We start from the raw sequence: 7,772 nt of genomic DNA, 5'->3' as shown, positions 1-7,772 counted from the left end.
TTTTTGTCGTCAGCATTACCAGCCCAGTCAGTATCAGAATAGCCAACAAGACTTAGATTTGAATCTCTGGAGTACCAGATGCCATAGTCAACATAGCACTCAAGTATTTTAGAATTCTTTTGACTGTAGTGAGATGTGATTCTTTGGGTTTCGCTTGAAATCATGCACATACACCTAAACTAAATGCAATATCTGGTCTGCTAGCAGTAATGTATAGAAGACTTCCTATCATGCTTCTGTAGAGAGTAGGATCAATGCTTTTACCTGTAGAATCTGAACAGATTTTAACTGAAGTGCTTATTAGAGTGCGAGCATGTGTCTTGCCTTTCATGCCAAATTTCTTAACAAGATCTTTAACATGTTTTGATTGTGAAATAAAAATTCCTTCTTCAGTTTGTTTGATTTGGATTCTAAGAAAAAAATTTAATTCCCCAATCATGCTCATCTCAAACTCATTTTTCATGTTGGTAGAGAAATCATGTGAAAGTTTATCAAGAGTGGAACCAAACACAATACCATCTACATATATATTTGTGCTATAAGTAAATGCTTACCAGATTTTCTTAAAAACAGTGTTCGGTCAGCTTGCCCTCTTACAAAGTTATTGTCAAGCAAATATTTCGTGAGTCGTTCATACCATGCTCGAGGTACTTGCTTTAATCCATATATAGCTTTCTTCAATCTAAAAACATGGTCAGGAAACAGGTGATTAGTAAATCCCTTTGGTTGTTCAACATATACTTCTTCATTTAGTACGCCATTTAAAAATGCACTTTTAACGTCCATTTGATAAAGCTTAAAACGTAAATAGCTTGCAATTGCTAGCAGTATGCAAACTGATTCCAAGCGGGCTACTGGTGCAAAAGTTTCATCAAAATCAATTCTTTCAACTTGGGTGTATCCTTGTGCCACCAGTCTAGTCTTGTTACGAACAATGGTGCCATGTTCGTCTGACTTGTTCTTAAAGATCCACTTTGTTCCAATGATGTTATGATTCTCATGTTTAGGTACCAGTTCCCACACTTGATTTCGAGTGAACTGGTGCAGTTCCTCATGCATGGCATTCACCCAGCTTTCATCTTGTAAGGCTTCTTCCACCTTCTTTGGTTCAACCTGCGAAAAATAGCAAACATATGAGACTTGATTTAAAACTTGTTTCCTTAGTCTCATACCTTCACTCAAGTCTCCAAGAATGTTTTCTTTTGGGTGGTTGTGACTGATTCTTGTGGATGGCTCCTTCTCACGGGTTGGAGTTGAGTTTGGTAAGACAGGTTCCACTGCATTTATATTCTCTTGATCTATTGAGTTTTCTTCTATATTTTCAATAAGTTGTTCAAATTCCTTGGTGATCATTTCTTTGGAATTGTCATCTACAACTACATTGACTGATTCCATCACTATTTTAATCTATAGATTTTAAACTCTGTTGGCCTTGCTGTTTGATGAGTATCCCAGAAATATTCCCTCATCACTCTTGTTGTCAAATTTGTGGGTAGTCTGAGTACTCTCTTTGTCTTTCAGTATGTAACAGGTACTCTTGAATACTTTAAAGTACTTTACCGTAGGTTTCTTCCCATTCCATAACTCATAGGGAGTGAGTTTGGTGCCTGTGCGAAGAACTACACGGTTCAAAATATGTCTAGCCGTATTGACAGCTTCTCCCCAGAAGTAGAGCCAACTTTTTGCTACTTAGCATAATGCGTGCCATCTCTTGTATTGCTCGATTTTTTCTCTCCACAATTCCATTTTGTTGTAGAGTGATTGGGGCTGAGAATTCTTAATGTATGCCCTGTTCATCACAAAAGAAAGAAAAATTAGCATTTTCAAATTCTCTACCATGATCACTACGAATACGAGAGATAGAAGAATTCTTCTTTGTTTGCAATCGTTTGAACAATTTCTTGGCAAGCTTGAAAGTTTCTATTTTATCTCTCAACAGAATGATCCACGTATATCTTGAACAGTCATCTATGATAACCATTATATATTCCTTTCCTTTGAGACTCTCATTTTGAGTAGGACCCATCAAATCCATATGTAGCAGCTCAAGTGGTCGTGAGATCAGAATGTTACTTAGCTTCCTGTGCTGTGCCTTGGTTTGCTTTCTTTCTTGACAAGCTCCACACACTATCTTTTTGTTTTTCAAATTTTTTGACAGTCCTCATACAGCTTCTTTCTTGAGAATCTTTCGCATGTCTCTATAGTTGATGTGGCCTAGACGGTAATGCCATAACTCAGTTTCATCCAATTCTACCTTGTGACATCGTATTGGGTTGATGGGAGTGATTCCATATCAATTGTCAATAGTTCCGGTGCCTCTTAAAATCCATTTTCCAACACCATTATATCCTTTGAATTCATCTTTTGAGAACTGCACAGAAAGATTATCATCACAAAATTGACTGATACTTAACAAATTTGCCTTGAGACCATTAACAAAAAGAACATTATGAAGAATAGGTAAACCAGGAATATTCATACTTCCCTTTCCTTCCACTATTGTTGAACTTCCATCACCGAAAGTTACTGACTCACCACTAGTGGACTCAATCTCTTTAAACAATCATTTTTCTCCTGTCATATGTCTAGAACAAGCACTGTCCAGGTACCACATGCTAGTGTCCATAGCTTTAAGAGCAGTGTGTACTACCAGGCATACGGCTTTTTCTTTCACTACCCATTTGGTCTTGATATTTGTTTTCTTTAAATTTTTTGAAGAACATAATTCAGATAGTTTGCACAGATTCTTACCAAGAGTATGTATTTGATTGCTCAATTTGTCCACCTTAAATTCTAGGTTCCTATCTTTTCTCACAAACTTATTTCTTTTTCCTCTCTCTTTTTCTTTTCTAAGTCAGAGACAATTTGTTCTAATGTGTCCAGTTATCCCACAAAAATGACAAGTAGGAACAAAGATACCTTTGGACTTACCTGAAGGAATCATTGTTGACTTGCCTTTGTTATCAGAGTTCTTAGGGATATTTTTAGTGTTACTTCCTTTTACAAAGGTAATGCTTTTAGATGTAGAGGCAACGGATGCTTTATGATATGAATCTTTGAAAGTATTGTATCCCAAACCTGTATGATCAGTATTATCTCGTTGAACCTTTAGTAGTTCACTTAGTTTTTGAGTGGGAGTTTTATCTTTGAGTTCCTGACAAGTTGCCAAATCCTTTTCTAGCACTTCTTTATGTTCGAGAAGTTTTGTCACTTCTAGTTCTGTCAGCTTTAGTGCTTCCACTAAATTATTATTCTCATTTTTCATGATGGTTAAGCTTTTGTACAGCTTTTTATTTACTTTCTGAATTGTCACGAATTCTTCACATAGTTCCTCATATGCTTCCTGCACGCTTAATTCATGATCAGATACTTTTGTGGCAACATCAGAATCAGTATCACATAAGCTTGTGCTGTTATCAGTACATATTTTATTCTTTTCAATATGATCAGTAATGGATGCAGAGAAAGCTATAAACACAGTTTCATTATCAAAAGATGTATCTGAGCTTTCAGAATCAGAATCATCACTCAAAGTAGCATTCAAAGCTTTTGCCTTTCTTTTATAATTTGGACATTCAATTCTTATGTGACCAAAATCAGAACATTCATGACATTGGACTTTCTCTTTAATATCTAGTTTATCTTTATTCCATTTTTCAGGTTCATTCTTTTTAACAAAACTCTTCCATTTTTTCATTTTTCCAGAACTATTTTTATTAAACATAATTTTTTTTTTTAATTTTCTGGCCACAAGAGCTAGGTCATCACTACATTAGAATGACTCTCTTCTTTAACAGTTTTGAGTGCAATGGACTTACCTTTCCTTTGTTGTGGAAGAGTAGATTCATAGGTTCGTAGAGAGCCTACCAATTCTTCTACCCGAATTGTATCTAGATCCTTGATTTCTTCTATGGCTGTCAGTTTTGGTTGAAACCGTTCAGGCAGAGATCTCAGGATTTTCCTCACAACTCGTGCCTCCTCCACCTTCTCACAGAGATTGTACCTGGAATTGACAATGTCATTTAGTTTGGCATAGAACTCATTAAAGTTCTCATCATCCAACATTTTTATTTCTTCAAATTCTGAAGTCAATATTTGTAATTTGGAATTTTTCACCATCTTAGTCCCTTCATGTGTGATTTCCAAAATATCCCAAGCCTCATTGGCATTTTCACACATTGAAATCCTCTTGAACTCATTAGGTGAAATTGCCATAAAAATGGCATTTAGACCTTTGTTATTCCAATTACAACTGCTGGATTGTTCTTTGGTCCATTCTTCTACAGGTGATGTAGGCCTCGTCCATCCCAATTCCACGGTTAACCATACTTTCTTGTCGAGTGATCTTAAAAACGCTCTCATCCTTACTTTCCAGTAGGCATAGTTGTCACCATCAAATTGTGGTGGTGATGATAGTGTTGCCATGATCGTTTAGGAGAACAGATCACACTCAGATTGAGTGAACCACGTTCTGATGACAATTGAAATTACCCAAGTACCCCTAATTCTTCATGTTTAACACTTAGCACAAACTGTTAGCACCGATTAGTAACCAAAATAAAATAATCACTTAAACACACTATTTGGTTATGAAGGGAAACTCTTTGAAGAACTCTTCAAAGATAAAATCCTACAGGACAACCAAATCAAGGAAAGTCAATTTATTGATTTAGAGAACTACAAGTAAATTGTTAACAAAAACTTTGTAACCAACTCGTTTACTCAAGACATGCAACCTGCTTGCCTTCTACCTCAGTAGGTAGTCAGAACCTCTGACACTTTCCAATCATTGCCTTTCCTACTGGAACCTCCAGTGGTTGAAATTTGAACAGGACGACTCCCCCTTGGAGTATGCTCCCCCTCAATTCCATGAACTGAGTTTCTCAATATCTTCGTCAATGTCAAGTATGTGTTGTATGTGCTCACCTTTTAAATCTTCAACCGACTCCCTTTATATAATTAATGTTGTCATCGACTTGTAGAAGGGGTCTGCTGATAGGTTTATCTAGTATCCTAGTTAGAGACGTTTCTACCAACTTGTGAACACCTCATATTGGATTATTCTACCAACATTGGTTCCGATCCAATGTACTGATGCCGAATCTCAAAATTTTGACCGTACGGATGAGTCCGGAATGATCCAAATAGTTGGAAAGCACTATTTGATCGTCGAAATCAGACTCTGAATGGCTTAGATCTAGCCAAAAACAGATCTAAAAAATAGACGGTTCTGATCTGTCTGGCGCATGAGATACATGCGCTGTACAGTGCGCGTGGGCAACGCGTGGGGGCGTGTATTACACGCGCTTACAGTACTGTGGCGCGTGGGGGAGAGTGAGGCTCGTGTGTCACACGCGCCGAACCTCTCTAGGGCGCGTGGGGGCGCGTGTCCTTCACGCGTCTTCAACCTCTGGCACGCGTGGTGGCGCGTGGGAGCGTGTGGTGCACGCGTCTTCAACCTCCAGAGCGCGTGGGGCGCGTGGGTTGCAACAGATGCACGCGCCGATCTTCTAGGGGCGCGTGTAGCCTCGTCCGACCTCCGTTTTTGATTCCGTTTGTGGAAACGGATTCGTCTCGACGCGAGGAACACCGTGAAGTTGTCAAAAATTGATTTTGAACAACTTGAATTTTTGGACAGCTCGAACCAGTGCTCTGATACCAGTTGTTGGGAGCTGTTCTGACACATAGACGATTCTAAATAAAGGAGGGATGAAATTTAACGTGGTTCGGCAATTGCCTACGTCCACAGCTGCTGTTATTTCACTATGAAATGATTTTTATAGAAAAATTTTCTCTCTGCTCACCCACTCTCTTCCTCTCTTCTTTCTCTCTTCTGCACTCTCTGCTGCACACTCTGCTGCACCCTTAAGCTCTCCTATTTATAGGAGAGCATATCACTACGTTGCAGCAATTTGCTGCATGATTCTTGGGGAGGTGGGGAGGTGCCTAACAATACAAAAGCACCGAACGGTGCCTAATGAGCCAAAATAGTAAACGGTGAGCCATGCACCGTTTGCTTCTTTGTCTCCATCTGCAACAATCTCCCACTTGGAGACAAATGAGTCTACATATCTTCATAGCAACTATCACAATAACTTCAAGTCATGCCTTTAAGTACGAAGTCCAACTGAAGCTATACACAGCTTCAGTTTGTCAACAGTAACTACTTTTGTGAACATGTCTGCTGGGTTCTCTGTTCCTTGAATCTTCTCAAGTATCAGCTGTCCACTATCGAGAAGAGATCGGATAAAATGGTATCGCAACTGTATGTGTTTTGTTCTGGAATGAAAGACTGGATTCTTTGCAAGAAAAATAGCACTCTGACTATCACTGTGCAGAATGCCTTTTTCATTCTTCTTTCCCAATTCCTTCAAGAATGACTGCAACCAAACCATTTCCTTCCCTGCTTCAGTTATGGCAACGTATTCCCCTTCTGTAGTTGAGAGAGCAACAATCTTCTGTAACTTAGAAGCCCACGATACAGCTGTACCACCCAGCGTATACACAAATCCAGTAGTACTTTTTCTACTGTCAACTTCACCTGCTAAATCAGCATCTACATATCCCTGTAGTTTTAAACCTGCTTTTGTAAAGCATAGTGACGTATCTGAAGAGCCTTGTAGATATCTTAAAATCCACTTGACTGCTTCCCAATGCTGCTTTCCTAGATTACTCATGTACCTACTCACAGCTCCCACTGCTTGTGCAATATCTGGCCTTGTACAGACCATGGCGTACATAAGACTACCAATAGCAGATGCATAGGGTATTCTGTTCATGCATTCTTGCTCTTCCTCCGTCTTTGGCGACTGATCCTTAGTTAGTCGAAAGTGACTAGCTAAGGGTGTGCTCACTGGTTTCGCCTTGTCCATGTTAAACCTTCTGAGCACCTTCTTCACATACTCCTCCTGCGAGAGCTTGAGAGTATCATTAGACCTGTCTCTAATAATTCTCATACCAAGGATTTGTTTTGCAGCACCCAAATCCTTCATCTCAAACTGCTTTGACAACTGCTTCTTCAGTTCATTGATTTCCTCGATGCTTGACCCTGCAACGAGCATATCATCCACATACAACAGTAGGATGATATAAGAGTTGTCAAAGTTCTTCATATAGCAACAATGGTCAGCCTGCAGTCTTGTGAATCCATTACTACACATGAAGTTGTCAAACTTCCGGTACCATTGTCGTGGAGCTTGTTTTAGGCCATACAAGCTCTTCTTCAGTTTGCAAACTAGATTCTCTTTTCCCTTCACTGAGAATCCTTGTGGCTGGTGCATATAAATGTCTTCCTCCAAATCACCATGAAGGAATGCAGTCTTCACATCTAACTGCTCAAGATGTAGATTCTCTGCAGCCACAATTGCCAACACTAGCCTGATCGTTGTCAATTTTACAACTGGAGAGAAAATGTCTGTGTAGTCGACACCTTCCTTTTGTTGAAACCCCTTCACGACCATTCTGGCTTTGTAGCGCTTGCTACCATTGTGTTCTTCTTTAATTCTGTACACCCATTTATTGTGCAAAGCCTTCTTGCCTTTTGGAAGCTTGGTTAGCTCCCATGTCTGATTTGATATCAGTGACTCCATCTCATCTTACATGGCTTTCTCCCACTTGATCGAATCTTCAATTCGTAGAGCTTCATCATAACTTTCCGGTTCACCACTATCTGTTAGCAAGATGTAGTATAGAGATGGTGAGAACCGCTGCGGTGGCCTGATTGTCCTTGAAGATCTTCGAATAGCAGTGAGTGGTGTACGTTGTTCGATCTG

Source organism: Carya illinoinensis, chromosome 8 (genome assembly GCF_018687715.1).
Source record: "Carya illinoinensis cultivar Pawnee chromosome 8, C.illinoinensisPawnee_v1, whole genome shotgun sequence".
Classification (NCBI taxonomy): domain Eukaryota; kingdom Viridiplantae; phylum Streptophyta; class Magnoliopsida; order Fagales; family Juglandaceae; genus Carya; species Carya illinoinensis.
Note: the sequence above shows the minus strand (reverse complement) of the source record.